At 39.3% G+C, this 13802-nt stretch overlaps 1 protein-coding gene across 2 annotated transcripts in view; it reads right to left on the bottom strand.

Annotated features, from left to right (window-relative positions):
* LOC112975240 (protein Wnt-7b) overlaps nt 1–13802 on the bottom strand; it is a 97126-nt gene that overhangs the window by 26192 nt on the left and 57132 nt on the right. The gene's annotated exons all lie outside the window — the stretch shown is intronic.

Below are 13802 nucleotides of genomic sequence, written 5' to 3'. Positions count from 1 at the left end.
GCCTAAAGTTTTCAAACTTCCCTCTTATGCAAACTGGGTTAGCAATCTTAAAAGAACAGGCCTTCTTGGATTTTTCAGTTTGGTCTTCTTTTCAGGCCTGGACCTGCTTTCTATAAGAACAAATCCCTTCATGATATTTCTGTCCTTTGCTTCTTGGTCAGATAAGAAGACCTTAACAGAAACCATTTTCATTTGAAGATACCAGAGTACTTTACCAATGTTCATTAACCTCACATCTCCCCACTGAGATTAGTCCACATTAATCAAGCTTCTCAATTCCCCACTGAAATTAGTCATCTGTAGTCTCCAGACAGGGAAATTATGGCCTAGTGAGGTATGAAGTAACTTGCCCAAGGTTACAAGAGACATATATGACACAAATGGGAACACAATCCAAGTCCCTTATCTCCTGGTCCATGCTTTAACCATAAAATAATAGTTCTCACATTGAACGAGGAACCACAGGGTATGTGAAAAATGAAAGGATGGGAATTTTAGTGAGTTTCTTTAAATGTCGTCTTCATTTCAGCTTGGACAAAGAGAGTGAAAAATTATTTTATCCATTCAGAATGAGTACTTCTCAGGTTACAGGATATTCAAATGTTTTCACTCTTTGCTCAGAGGAAACTTTCAGTTCAGACTTTTCCTTACTGGTCACATTGTAATTAAAAGAACAATCCTTCTAATTAATCATTCACTGGCAATATATTAAAGTCTGTTTATGACATCCTTTAAAACATACCAAAACAAAACAAAGCAGTAAAAGACACATCTGTGCAAAGAAATGAGAGACTATCCACTCACCACAATATTTTCTTCTATATCAACTTTGTAATGTTCATGAAAGAGGATTGCCAGTAACCTGCGTGCTTCTTTAAAATTTTCTTAAAAGCAAGAAGGAAAGTAGGATGGGAAGAGATACATAGTCAAATCCTACACATGATAATGTACTGATTTAGATCAAATCAAGGTGAAAGATACACATGGTCTTGTGACATTGTAAGACATGCAGCAAAAAATATATACTTATCAACTTGTACTAATCTTTATCTGGGTATGGAGTACCACAAATGTTTAGAGATGAGAAGTAGTTAGAGAAGAAAAAAACTGCACTGTTTAGGTAAGTTCACCATCTTTGTTATGCAGCTAATAAAATATTCCATGCTTTTTTCTGCCTGGGTTACTGGCTTTGGCAATCCTCCAAAATACTGTTTTTGCCTCAAGAATATCCTTCAGAAATGTCCTGACATTAACCTTCCCCCAGCCACTTACCCATTAATAACCAGAACTAGCCCCACCTACAAAACAGCAATGCACGACGCTCGTACTGACCACTTCTGGTTTTGGAGCTTTCTCATTGCCATTCCCCATTACTGATTTTTCCTGCTTCTGGCCCATCTCTTTTTCTTCCCTTTTCTCAACACACATTCATAGATCTGCTATAGTCTTTCCAACTTCCTCATACCACTAGCCAAGCAGTTTAAAGGCTTCCATTGCAAAGATTGAAAACATACTCCATATTAAATTTAACAGAATAATATGAGTGGCAGGTCCATGTTTCAAACATTCAATTTATATCATAACTGAGAATAAGCAGCAGGGGAAGCAACTTGATTGATTGCTGGAGGCAGTGGCTGCCCTTTTTCTTGGAACATGTCTCTGTCACTTGCTAAATAGGTGCACCATCTGGTGGTAATTTTGGACTCCCACTTGTTCTTAAATTTCCAAATAGCAGTGGCAGCATGTATGCCTGTGGTTGCAGCATTTCCTTGCCAGTAGCTGCCTGAAAGTCATTGGTTAAGACAACTTTTGTAGGTACTAATGGTGAATGAGTACCAAGGATAGCTAGAACATTCAATGAAGGGCGTGTTTTCATGTCTGCTGTATGGAGTAAGTAGATATGACCTTATTAGAGGTCCAAATGCTCCCCTGAGGAACTTATGTGGGGAGGAGGAAAAATTTCACAGACAGAAAGCAAAATTAGACATTAGCAGGTTTGATGCCTAATTAGGGAGTCTAAGCTGGCAGAATAGTCAACAGGGACCTCCAGTCAGTCATGCAGTCAAATTAAGATCCAAATCACCCTCTGGAAGTGCTTCTCTCTCTCTTCTTTGACCGTATAAGGAATACAGGCTGACTAGGTTCCTATCTTAGACATCTCATAGCATCGTAGCTATGTGGTATGAATTTGGGCCAAAGGAAAGAAGCAAGGAAGGGACTACCTGTTTTTCTGCCTCTGTAGTCTGAAGCCCTTTAGTTCAGCAAAAGAGGCAGAAACCACTGCTACCTCTTGTGTCATTGCCCTCTGAACCTGCAAGCTTGCATTGACCCTGCCAGATGGGACATTGCATGGAGATCTTTCCGGAACAGGATAGGGGGAAGCTGAGTTAGATAGAAAACAAGTTTTCACATTGTCATACAGAAATGAGTGAACAGGTTATCATCCTATAAGTTATCATCCATGAGTAATCTTAGTTTGTTTTATCAACTTGAACAAAGCTTTACAGTCTACAGTAATTTGTCTTTAACTATTGTCATCAAAGTCTACCCATGTTTGTTGAGCTACTATCTGGAGATGTATCTACCTTCCCCTCAGTGTGCCTGTTGGCTTTCTGGAGTGAGAACAATCTATTTAAAGACATCCAAGTCCACTTTTTACACCAACGTTGGTTAAGTCTTAGGAAACCTTTCTTTCACAGTCCTAGTAATCTGAGGTTGACCCTGTGTAGCTTGGAGAGATCATCATAGATAGGAACTGATTACCCCTGTGGTTAAAAGTTGCCTGCTGGATCCACTTAAAATTCTAAGACTAAATCTGATGAGAATTGGATAGGTTTGACACTTTTTACTAGTTGAAGGATCAACCCTCAGCTTGATTATGCATGCTGGCATTCGCTATGACTTCTGTGTTCTGCACACCACTTGGGCGTGCACTTAAAGTGAAGTATTTTCAAACTCTCTTTTACTTTAATAGGAATTAAAACATGAGGTTTAAAGTTAAGCAGATGTTGAGTAAACAGAGCACAACTTAAGTGCTTAGCTAATTTGAAGCCTGAGAGAATGGCTACCTTTAGCACTACCAGACTAGGTTCATTTTTTCAAGCCTCCAAACAATAGATGATATAGTCCTCTTTTTTTCTCTCTTTCTTTCTTTTTAATTTGACTCTTGTATCTCTAATAATAATGTTAGACTTCAGAGTTACGAGCATACAGTATGTCGGTAAGAAATAAACTACAGTCACAGGCAATTGAATTCAATGCTAAAAAGCCATGCACAATGCTCATGAAAGAAATTTTCTCAATTAGAAAATAATACATTTGTCAGACATAGTATTTGGAATGTGCCACTACTTCATTAGAAAAAGAAATTGCTTGTGACTAGAGGCAGGATAGCAAACTGCATGGATCAGCGATCTAAGCATGAATGCTAATACATTTGTTAGCAAACCAAAATGTACTGATTAACAATTGCTGTGTTTTTTGTAATGTTTGTAAATGCCTCTCTGTGTGCTTCAAGCTCTTCAATTTAGGAACACATGGTTTACCAAACAAACAGTATCCCCAGAAACAGAGGGGGAAAGGGAGGGATGCTGCTACACATGTAACCGGGAGGTCTAATGTTATGTTTAGTCTATCCTGCTTGATGTAAAGGTTGGACTAGCTGACCAAACCTATCATCTGTAAGTCTAGGGAAGATGCTTTGATAGCATAGTGACCACACTAGTAAAGCTTGAGAAATCTTCAGAGTCATTAGAACCCCAAGTTATTTGCAGGATGTTATACTAACATGTTAATTGTTATTCTGCACTAACTTTTATTTTACATAAAGAACTTTTCTTGTAGTGACAAGATTTGCCATAGCCTGCCTGTTTGCATAGTTGTTTTGTAAGTAAAAAATGAAATGATGTATAGTTGATTTCCATTTCATCAATTAGTTTCTAGATAAGTCCCTGCTATGAAATTCAGCTCTAAGCTCATACTCAACAGCCAGGAACATTTATAGTGGCTGTAAAATCCTGGCTCTGGTGAAAGCAGTGGCAAAAACTGTTGACTGAAATAGGACCAGAATTTGGCTCCTGTGATTTTGGATTAGGCCCTGCACTAGATTTTATTTAATTTTAAATGTTACTTGCCTTCCTAAGTGTGTATTACATTCTAAGTCATTGACCAATAGGACTGGGACACTAGAAATAACTAATTCAATCAGTATGCTATGGATCATTTGTAGCCAGCAATTTTATTGATATGAAAAAATGACATTAAGGAACATTAACGTTCCAAGTCAGGCACTTGAAAGCAAGGAAATGCCAAACTTAATGTTGCTGTGCAAAGTTAGCCCTGTTGTGTCCGAATTATGGTACAGTATTTAATTAAATGATAGTCTAGAATTTGCATACTATCTTCTCCACAGGACCTCTGACTGACTCATCCGGAGGCAGACCAGTAACATGGAAAATTTTATCCTGAACAGCTAAAGACAAGGTTAAATGCAACTGAAATGAGTGTATTATGTGGGCCAGTGTTGAGCATGTCAGGATCAAAGAGATCAGGTCATTACAGACTCTGCCTGTAAGACCACGTTACACATAACAGCAAGCATTTTCTGCTACGGCTCGTTAGAGTTTTATCAGGATGATCACAGATCACCAAAACCATAGCTATCCGCCCCCCTCCAAAAAAATACTACTTTTCCATATCGACAATTAAAAGGAACTATTCCATTTAATAAAATACAAGTCCATTTTGTTTTGAACCATTGAAACCCAGTATTAACCTGCATCCCCAGGCGAGTGCATTGTGTTTTGAGAGCATAATGCCCCCTTCTTTAGCCTCAATTCCAAGGTCACAGGAAGGCAGTATGTTGTACTATACAATCTCGCTTGTCAAGCGGTGTGATGTGGTATGGAATCATTTAACTTAGAATAGATGTGGAAGGATGAGAGAGCAAAACTCATGAGATACAGAGACCTGAGTCTCCCAAATTACAGTTCCCTCATCGGTTTAAATCAATGCAAATTAATCCAGAACTAATTTAAAATGAAGTGCACTAATAAACCAAAATGAAGTTGTTCAGAGTCAGGTATATCAGCGTGTTTTAATTTGAAAACATTTACAGGAAAATATCTGTTCCAAGAAAAACTTCACTTTTATATGTGAAATGGAATAAAATCAAAGTTTTAAAAGTTAGCACTCCCCTCAGGATGGAAATTTCAGATTTCATTCAGGTTAACATCTACCACTTCTCATCCAGCTGCAAGCCACGCAGAGTTCATGAAGTAACATGTATTAACATATTAGTGCTGTATTTAGAATAAGGATATCTGCCTTTTAAAGCAAGCATTCTGCCAAAGAAGTAAATATTTAAATAACAACAATAATATTTTAATTTAAGATAACTTATTCTTTTCTCAAAGTCATGGCCCTTGAGGAAAAAAACAAACAAGTGAGTTGTAGTTGAGCTAGACAGTAGCGCCTTACAAAAAGATAGTAGAGACTATAAATTGCAGAATATAAAATTTTGTATATTAATGGTTGAAAATGGTTATATATGCTACAGATTATATATGCTAGACAAATTTTGTTTATAGGGAGACAAAAAGAGAGATGATGAAATTAATGTAGCAAAAGGACATTGTTTCTAGTAAAGTCAAATAAAATGTATTGCTGGCAATTCATAATTTACAAATGGTACTGTCCATTTCCATGTTATCTTTTCATCTGTGGTTTGCAGGGTGTTTTGAAAACATTAATTAAGTCTTACTGGGCCATTATGGGGTGCTGGCATCTAAGGAGATTGTTAAAGCACAGAGAAATTATCACCCACAAATGTTTAAATTGTTTCACTAAGCTGGGGAACCTCCATTTTGGAGTGTCTCTTTTCAGATTCTTGATGATTTTCAGGATTTCAGAACTGGTTCACCCACTGGACGCACACACTTCAGTAGAAAGCAAAACTATTCAGCACCTTGGAATGATTAGGAAAAACAGTTTCAGGATGAACAATCAAAATACAATTGGTCCATGATATGTGGACAGTCTTCAAAAAAAAAGGTCATTCAAGCCCCACAAAAAGTGGCAAAACCATACTCAGAATCTATAAATTTTAATATTTAGAATTAAGATGCTTCCTAAAAGGCGGCTATGTCTACACATTTGATTTAACAATTTAGTATCACACATTTTCTGTTTTCTCAAAGCAATCATGAAACATTGCCTTTAATTTATTATGAAATTATGCATGACTAAGCTCTGAATTAGGAGGATCTTGAACCTACCCCTCTCATAATTCTTTAATAAGACAGTACTTTCTTAGAATATAAGCATTTTTCTTATCTTTTTCTAAAGCCTCCAGATGACAGAAGCCTGCTGAAATTAAGAGATGTCTGAACCTACTACTCTCATAACAGATTGTCTCCTCAATAGCAAAAATAATAGCAATTCTTTGCACAGTAGTTGTTTCATAACTTTTTTTTAACCAACCCATCCCAATATCTGCTACTGCCAGCTGAGAAGCTTCTTTTCTTCTTCAGGGTTGGGTTACCTGCTCGTTTTGCTGCTTCTGACAGTAAAATGTTTATCCATCCTTTTACAGTCAGAAAGTACGAACTGTTTGAATCTGCTCTTTAATTTCCTGCAAAGATGGCAATGCAAAATATAATAGCCCTCTCATTTACCTTACCTTGTAACAACTAGACTATCACAGCTTTACTCCCCTTTTTAGCTTTCCATCAAACTGAATTACACTGTAAAAAATGCGCAAATGTGTTATGGTAGGTTTCTGGTAAGTACAAAGCATGCAGTTTGCACGCCTTAAACTAACTTAGTACCTAGACAGTAATTAATATAAGTATGCAGCTCTTTAGGTGGAATAGCCCAGCTCTGGTTCAGCATGGTCTTTCTATCTTTGTAATGCACCTTAAGGGATCATCACTGACATAACTGAAATCATTCTGCAATAATAATATATATAAAATGCATCTAATAAGTTGGTACATATATACTTGATATCCTTAAGATTAAAGATATTTTTGTTCCTCCTTCTAGCAACATCATGTCAGTTGTGAAAAGGAATGCACTGAGACATTTAATGGACAGCTTTGCAATGAGTATTTGAGACAGTCTGATATATTCTTCCTGCAAAATGAACAGATTGAGGAGCTCCTCAGGTTTTGTATTATTTTCTTCTCTTTGACGGCTGCCTCTGCCTGCCTGCCTGTCAGTTACCCAGCTGATATGGGTTGTGTCTAGCACTATTTTTTTTAATTCAGCTTAATAATGAGAAATCGCGCTCTCTCTAAATAACCAGGGATTATTCATCTTGTAGTACACCATTGTGCTTCTAGTAATAACTATACTTGCATAAGCTACAGCTCATTAAATTTGCCATGGTATTTATACCATCCACTAGTTTAACTAAACACACTATTGCAAATGCAGTGGCTCAACATGACAGTATGTAAAATAGATGTCAGCAGTCATTCCAAGGTAGCCATGTTCGTAAAAGAGGACCAGTTTGTACTGGTCTTATGTGGTCTTCTGTAGGTTGTGCATAGTCTTAGCACAGACTGCAGCTGATTGAATACATCCTGTGTACCTCTCTCCTGGCCTCCCAAATAGCCTGCTTCAGTAGGAGAGGAAAGCTGATGCCATCCCCTGAGGAGCCACCTCTCACAATGAAATCCTTTTTATCAGATCCTAGCACCAACTCAGCTATCCAGGTCAAATCAGTGAAAACAAATTTCTTTGAACATTTGCTTGAATGCTAATAGGACATTGTAATGTGGGGCCATGCTCTCTGACAGTAGCAAAAGACCAAAAATCTTTCCACATTAGGTCCGGAGGCCACTGTGCAATTGAGGTTCACAGCAACTGACAAATGCCTAAACCAATCATAGCACCTACTGCTATCACAAAGATAATTACTGCCTTTCCGTTGGTAAAGGGTCTACCCTGCTCTGTATCACATTTAAAATAATCTAATTCCAACTCATTTTTCCCCTCCAAATTGTTTCCAGCTGTATGATTCCTTTCTTTCCCCCATATTGTTTTTATTGGATCTAACACAAGTCTGTAAAGATAGATTTTCTCATAATAAATACACAGATATTAGAATAATATAGTTAGGGTCAACCTGATATATTAATATTATTAAGCATTAATAAATATATAACTCACAATGTAAATTGATTAAAAATTGGAAAATGAGAATATAAAGTAACTGAAAGTAAGAAATGGCAAGAGGAAAGAAAGGCAAAGAGCGAGATAGAAGTGTACTTACTTTAGGCAAACTATCTGGATTCATTTATGGTTCTCTTTATTGATTTGCTAATAGCATTATAACACAAGTATGGTTGTAAAGCATTCCTAAGAATGCCGCCTGTCTTTAAAGGAAGACAGGAAGTTTTCTGCTTAAACTGAAAGTCAAGCTTTCCAAGTCAGCCAACTCACACCGTAGTAGACACTACTGTACTAGATTAATGTATCTGCCTGGATGTGAATTTCTATTTTTGGAGAATAATGATTCTCTCTACTCCTCCCATTTTTGGTAGGAAGTTTTTATGAACATTTGGCATCTCAGTTAAACTACCATCATAGCCCAGAATAAAAATGACTGGATTCATATGTGAATTTGAATCCCAATTTAATTAAGCCTATGTATGGCCTGAACCAAGAATAATTTACTGACTGACACTCCCACAGCATGTATGATAAAATGCCAACCATTTTTCTATGATGCCATCGCTTACATATCTTTCAAAAAATATTCTCTTTAGGCCCACAGCTAAAGCACTGGGATTCAATATGGGTTTAGCCCTCTGTTTCCAGTGTAAATATACAAATTATCACTTTGCTTATGAGTATCTTTCCTTCAGATGATGTTCCACTCCCTTCCTTAATCTTCCATTGTCTTCTTAGCTGTCTTGTGCTTTTATGTGCATGAGTGAATGGGTGTATATAAACATGATGTTCTACTTTATTTTCTGACAGTGTTTCTCAAAATAGCTTGTAAGGTGTTCTTCACCTGTGAGTTCATAAAATCCATGCACCAATTATGGTAACCCTTAAAACAGTAGTTTTCTCTCCTATCCCTCCCCTTTTCTCTCCGGAGTGTGGAGCGAAAGTTGAGTGAATGCATGGTGATAAGAAGATCCTTAAATGTTGCTCTTCTCTTAAACCCCTCACTGCAAGTAAGGGTTAACCTCCCAGCAGAAACATCCTTTCAAGATGTCAGATATCTACAAATCCATACAGAAGGTCAGAGATTTACAAAACCTTCAGCACTCTCTTGGTTTTTGACCAGTAATTTGTTGATTCTTCCCTGTCAGGTTTCTGTCTCAATGAGTTATTTTTCCCTACACTGTGTCTGAAAAGTTGTCTTTGAGACATCCTGAAGTATGTGAAGTACAGTCATGTGAACACCACTAAAGCTGATTGTTTTCCACGTCATGAGTCTGACAAAGGAGGCATCTACAGATTACTTTGGATATCTTTCCAAAGACACTTTTATCTTCTGTGCTTCATTTTTGCCCTGGATTTAACACTGCCAAGACCAGTCTGTTTGTGAGTGCTTAAATCTGGAGAACTGCAGAGGTCAATGCACAAATGATTAGCCAGGACAGTGCACTTCCAAACAATAATAGGTTTCACTTCTGTTATTGATTCTGAATCTATGCTTTGGAGGCTACACTGGCTACTTATTTGCTACCAAGGAGTTATTTGCTTCCAACTGTTATTAATGATCCATATGTTTTAGAGGTATCTTTACAAGAGATTGCTCCAACCATCATTGGGGGCAACTGAGACCAGTCCTCAGCTCTGAAGCTCTTTTGCATCAATAACCTGAGAGGACCAGAGTCTATACATTTTCAAATCAGGAGCCTTGCCTTGAACAGGTAAATAGGGCATTAATCTTTCAGTGATGGGTATCAAATATATAATGCTGATTGATACATGATTAACCAATCAATTTGTGAATTCATTGATCAAAGAAGGCATCCTGTGGCAAGAGGAGTGAGTGGAAAGTGCAAAAGTGCTTTTATGTGAGAAGCTGGTGTGAATACTAGAGCTGGGAGCAGCAAGGTGTCAAATACAAGTGCGTACAGGGACAGGGTGAGTAAAGTCAGTGTAGCAGTGACACTTTTATTTGGGGGTAGCATGACTATGGAAATGTTCCCAGCTATAAATATACAAAAAAAAAAAAACTACACACAGTGCTCAGCTAATTCATCCCATGCCACATCCTTTGTTCATGCTACTAATTTGGATCTCTCTGTCACTTCTTATCTCTGGCTGCTATAAATCTGTTACACAAATATGAATGCCCCGTGTATAACATAATTGCTACAGTTGTTATATTGTCCTCCGAACAACCTATTTGCATTGTTTTTAATATAGACCCCATGTATTAAATGGGTGATACACCACCCATTCATTGAAGTACCTCTTAGAAAAAAGAGCTCAGCTCTAATTCAGCATAGCTAACTTTGGGGGAATTTCCCTGGCATAGTGGGATCCTGGAAGACATGAGGCTAGACAACTGCTTTTGTGTCACATCTTCTGGTTGCTTCTTGACTGTGGCTAGAAGATGTACAAACTTGGGCCACACTGGCACCCAAGAGGTGGCTGGCTGCATCTGATGCACAGCTGTTGGAAAAACCTCAAGTTGGGTGGGTTTGGGGGTTTTGGAGGGGGGAGAGGAGGTGGGAGGAGGGTGTTACACTGGAGTGCAGATTAGAGTACCCCTAAACCTTCACTAGTCAGTGGCGGTGGTAGAGCCTTGGCCCAATAGCTAAAGAAGGGTCTTCTCTACAACCTGAATAACTTGCCTTGATTATTCATCTCCCTAAGAGGTTCTGGGAAGAAGCTAGATGAGCTTTCCCTTGGGGGAAGTGAATAACAATGGCAATCAAAATACTGCTTTTCCTCTTCTTTGGTCTTAATCCTTTCTTCAGTCTGCTCAGTCAGAACCAAATGTCTGGTTTAACGTTTTTGTATCTGTCAGATGCAGATGTGTTTTGTTACACGTGTGAATACTTATGCTTACAAGTTTTTGAACCTTTTAAGTTCAAATATATATTTTTTAACTTTGTCCCCTTTTTCACTTATTTTTTTTCTCCACCAGTCTAACACCACCATTTCCTAAACCCTGTCCTTTTCCCAGGTACTGGCCACATCGTCTCTGGGTGCTACTCCACTAATAAAACAAATAAAGGCATGTGGATTATGGAAGCCTTTATAGACCTGCATGGAACTCATCTGGCTCAGCTGGCAGGGGTCATGTAAACTTTTTCCACGGGTTATAGTATGTGTGGTTTCACACCCAACAAATGTCAAAGCAAAACTCAGCTGCAACTGCCAAGTTTTGTCTGTGTTTGGGTTAAGTCATAAAAGAACTCACCAAATTCCACATCAGTCATTTCAGAATTGCAAGAAACCACCCAGGTTCGGTGAAGAGGTCAGGAATTTGGTGAACATTTTGGCAAACGTGACCTGAACTATGGCTCAAGAAAAGCCTGGTTTTGAGCCTTGTATAGTCTGACCATCCTGATAGCTGGTCTGTCCTTATGCCAAGTCATTATTGGTTCCTGTGGCTCTTCTTTTGTATAGAAATGTTCAGAATAAAAACACAGGCACGACTAGTGTTTTTTAAACATTTGACTGTGCTCGCTTCCAAGCTTTCTGCGGACAAAAGGACTGCCTCAGCAGTGAAGAGGGTTGTTGCTCATGAGTATGAATATGGAACTGATGAGGCTTCACAAGATTCTCAGCTTAAAGAGGAAAGCAGAAGTGGTGAAAATATTTTCACCAAAAAGCTTAGCAATGACACAACAGTATGGCAGTGCAGAGTGTGTTGCTTTTCAAGGACATAAATGATTTCCTGTAAGTTAGGAGAACTTGTTTAATGGTCAGGGCATGTGTACAGGCTTTGGTAGATCAATACAATGAAGCGTAAGAAAGTACAACCGTAGCATGCTTGGCACTGATACATTTTCTGGCAGCAACATTAGTTTCACAGAATCACAGAATCACAGAATCACTGAGGTTGGAAGGGACCTCTGGAGATCATCTAGTCCAACCCCCCTGCTCAAGCAGGGTCACCTAGAGCATATTGCACAGGATTGCATCCAGGCGCATTTTGAATATCTCCAGAGAAGGAGACTCCACCACCTCTCTGGGCAACCTGTTCCAGTGCTCTGTCACCCTCACAGTGAAAAAGTTTTTCCTCATGTTCAGATGGAAGTGTCTGTGTTTCAGTTTGTGCCCGTTGCCTCATGTCCTGTCGCTCGGCACCACTGAAAAGAGTCTGGTCCCATCCTCTCAACACCCTCCCTTCAGATACTTGTACACGTTGATAAGATCTCCTCTCAGCCTTCTCTTCTCCAAGCTAAACAGGCCCAGCTCTCTCAGTCTTTCCTCATAAGAGAGATGCTCCAGTCCCCTAATCATCTTTGCAGCCCTTCGCTGGACTTGCTCCAGTAGTGCCACATCCCTCTTGTACTGGGGAGCCCAGAACTGGACGCAGTACTCCAGATGTGGCCTCACCAGGGCTGAGTAGAGGGGGAGAATCACCTCCCTCCACCTGCTGGCAACACTCTTCCTGATGCAGCCCAGGAGACCATTGGCCTTCTTGGCCACAAGGGCACATTGCTGCCTCATGCTTAACTTGGTGTCCACCAGCACTCCCAGCTCCTTCTCAGCAGAGCTGCTTTCCAGCAGGTCAACCCCCAACCTGTACTGGTGACTGGGGTTATTCCTCCCCAGGTGCAGGACCCTGCACTTGCCTTTGTTGAACTTCATGAGGTTCCTCTCTGCCCACCTCTCCAGCCTGTCCAGGTCTCTCTGAATGGCAGCACAGCCCTCTGGCGTATCAGCCACTCCTCCCAGTTTTGTATCGTCAGCAAACTTGCTGAGGGTGCACTCTGTCCCTTCAGCCAGGTCATTGATGAAGAAGTTGAACAAGACTGGACCCAGGACTGACCCCTGGGGGACACCGCTAGCTACAGGCCTCCAACTAGACTCTGTGCCACTGATCACAACTCTCTGAGCTCTGCCAAGTTTGGCTTTCAACTGAAGACAGACAAGCATAAAATCAGCCAAGGAGGACCAGACCTGTGTTTCTAATAGCCAGGACAGGTGACTAAATGTGGTTTGGGGAGGTTTTTTTGATTCATTTAATTTGAAGGTAAAAGTCAAATGTTAGGTTATTTCCTGTATATAGTATCTTGAGGATGTTTAATGCCTTCTAGTTACAGTCTTTTAAAGAAAAAAAATTGGGCAAGAAGCATTCTCTAAACAGAGTTAGAAATTTCACAAGAGAAATGTGGAAAGAAACACTGACAAGCAAAATTGAATGCCTAGTAAATTCCTGCCTCACCACCAGCTTTTCAGTATCAAAACAAAATTCTACCAAAAAGCTCAGCATTTTCTTTTGCCATTAATTTGGAGCAGGAGGGGAAGGGATTATTATTAGTTTTAGCCGTCTCCACTTCTGTGATTCAGTATGGAGTAATGGTTGCAGACTATAAAACAGATTCTCTGCTGGGGTAACTCAGTTCCTCTGGTGTCAATAGACTTACTCAACTACACCAGTTTACAACTAAGTCCCTGTGTCCTTAAAATGCCCCAGCTTCAGTCAGACTCTCAGACTGGTGAAAAAAATACTCAGTTCAGTCATTATCTTAAGCATACCTCACCTTTTAACGTTCATTTCATGGCTGTGCTAGAAAAAAATCACAGCCTTGATCTCCAGTAACAGCCAAAGCACCATGTAAGCAGTTTTCTCTTTGCACAAATGGGATGAA

The sequence above is a fragment of the Apteryx rowi genome, unplaced genomic scaffold (genome assembly GCF_003343035.1).
Source record: "Apteryx rowi isolate R43461 unplaced genomic scaffold, aptRow1 scaffold_659, whole genome shotgun sequence".
NCBI classification, from domain to species: domain Eukaryota; kingdom Metazoa; phylum Chordata; class Aves; order Apterygiformes; family Apterygidae; genus Apteryx; species Apteryx rowi.
The sequence above is the reverse complement of the archived record's forward strand: the minus strand, read 5'-3'. Positions and strand labels throughout refer to the sequence as shown.